The sequence below is a fragment of the Myotis yumanensis genome, unplaced genomic scaffold, assembly GCF_028538775.1.
Source record: "Myotis yumanensis isolate MYYU_CA2020_CCGP unplaced genomic scaffold, mMyoYum1.0.hap1 SCAF_5, whole genome shotgun sequence".
Classification (NCBI taxonomy): domain Eukaryota; kingdom Metazoa; phylum Chordata; class Mammalia; order Chiroptera; family Vespertilionidae; genus Myotis; species Myotis yumanensis.
This window is the reverse complement of record NW_027223756.1, coordinates 84,483,127-84,485,269: the sequence shown is the minus strand read 5'-3', so window position 1 is coordinate 84,485,269 and position 2,143 is coordinate 84,483,127.

Below are 2,143 nucleotides of genomic sequence, written 5' to 3'. Positions count from 1 at the left end.
AAATGGGGGTGGGGCCGTCCAGGTCTGGGTCTCACTTGATTTTGAGGCACACATGGGTGGGCAGGGACTTGACACTGGTTCCTGTGGTGTGCCCCAGACTCTGACAGGAAGAAGATTTTCATATATATTTTACTAATTTTCTTTCATCTCTGACATTTCTATTATAGAGAAACAGCAAATAGCAATATTAAAATATATCCTCTAATTAATTCCCATTTAATGTGCCCAAATTTCATGCACAGGGTTACTAATTATAGATAAGGTACAAAACTGCCATTCCCCGGAACAATATCTCAATCCATGGACATTTTGCTTCCTGACAATAAAGTCACAAAAATACTCCTGAGGTTTGAATGATTCTTACATTGACAGGTGGAACCCAGTTTTCTGATGAATCTCATTATTGCTGGATTAAACAGTGTAACTGTGGTGGCAACAGGAATGGCACCAGGTGTCTGACTAGGCTCAGAACAAACATGGGTTCAGCAGCCTGGGTACTTGTGTTCTGGCTAGGAAAGAAGTAAGAGCAAGACCCAAGTGTAAGAGAACATTTACTGTGTAAATTACAGAGGTAGGAGAAGTAATTCTTAGGAGAAATGGGCTTAGGAAAGGTGTTAAGGAGGTAACAGGCCGAAACCGGTTTGGCTCAGTGGATGGAGCGCCGACCTGCGGACTGAAAGGTCCCAGGTTCGATTCCGGTCAAGGGCATGTACCTGGGTTGCGGGCACATCCCCAGTGGGAGATGTGCAGGAGGCAGCTGATCGATGTTTCTCTCTCATCGATGTTTCTAACTCTCTATCTCTCTCTCTTCTTCTCTGTAAAAAATCAATAAAATATATTTTTTTAAAAAAAGGAGGTAACGGAAGTGCCCTTGGAGCTTGGGAGTGCAAGCTAATGGTAACCTGCCTGACAGAGGAGAAGGAGCGGAAGGGAAAGGTACAGGTGTGCTCCAGGGAGGGAGAGCGCACTGGGTCCTCCTTCCTGAAGGTTTTAAGGGTGGAGATTCCAGGGGAGGTCCCAGGGGAAGAGCTGAATGGAATATTCTGTAGCTTTCCAGGTGTGTCCATTCAGGGATGTGGCCTCCACTGATGGATTGGCCGGCACCAGGACAGGGGTCATTATTCAATGCAGCTGGTCCTGATTACAAGACCTGGCATTTGCTGTTTATCTGGGCCTGGAGCTAGAGGAGGGAAAGTCACCCTGGGGACCAGGCCCCACCCTACAATTGGTTGCCCATTGCTGGACACCTGGGCTTCCCACCCTGGTGACCTCTGTGCATGGCCCATCTCCTTGCTCTGAGTAGGTCTGTGGAACTGCCCACAAGACAACCACAAGGAAGGGCTGGCTCATGGCCTCAGAGGAGTGTGGTTGAATCACCAGTGGGAACACATTTTTTCATGTGAAAAACATTTTCTAAAGTTAACCATTCTGAATACACAGAAGTCACTTTTCCCGCTGGAAATGATGGCTTGTTTGTGGATTCAATGCTCTTTTTGGGAATCTGACTGTAGTTCTGGAAGGATAACATCCTAAGGCAGTGGTTCTCAACCTGTGGGTCGCGACCCCTCTGGGGCTCGAACGACCCGTTCACAGGGGTCGCCTAAGACCATCCTGCATATCAGATATTTACATTATGATTCATAGCAGTAGCAAAATTACAGTTATGAAGTAGCAACGAAAACAATTTTATGGTTGGGGGTCACAACATGAGGAACTGTATTTTAAGGGCCAGAAGGTTGAGAACCACTGTCCTAAGGCATCCCTGGTCCCTGAGCCTGTGCACCTTTTTGGCAAATGCACACGTCAGACTCCAGCTGTCAACAAAGATGAAAATGGAGCCAGAGTCATTAGGAGCCTTTTCAGTGTGTGTGTTTGCAAGGAAGGACCGCTGTTCCCTGGGGACTCTCACAGCTGCCTCTCAGTGCAAACGTCCCTGGACAGGAGATCTGGCTGCTTTGGGCTCAGGCCTGTGCCCCTCAGGCGCTAGGGGGCGATGTCCAGCGAAGTGTCTGTCACCGGCGCTGGGCGCCAGGTGCGTAGGGTTACGGTGGGGGCACATGGGTGGGGCTATTGGGGGGCAGGTGGGTGGGGCTACGCTCTGCTACTATGCGGAAGTTCACTCAGATCGCATCTGCCTTGTTCT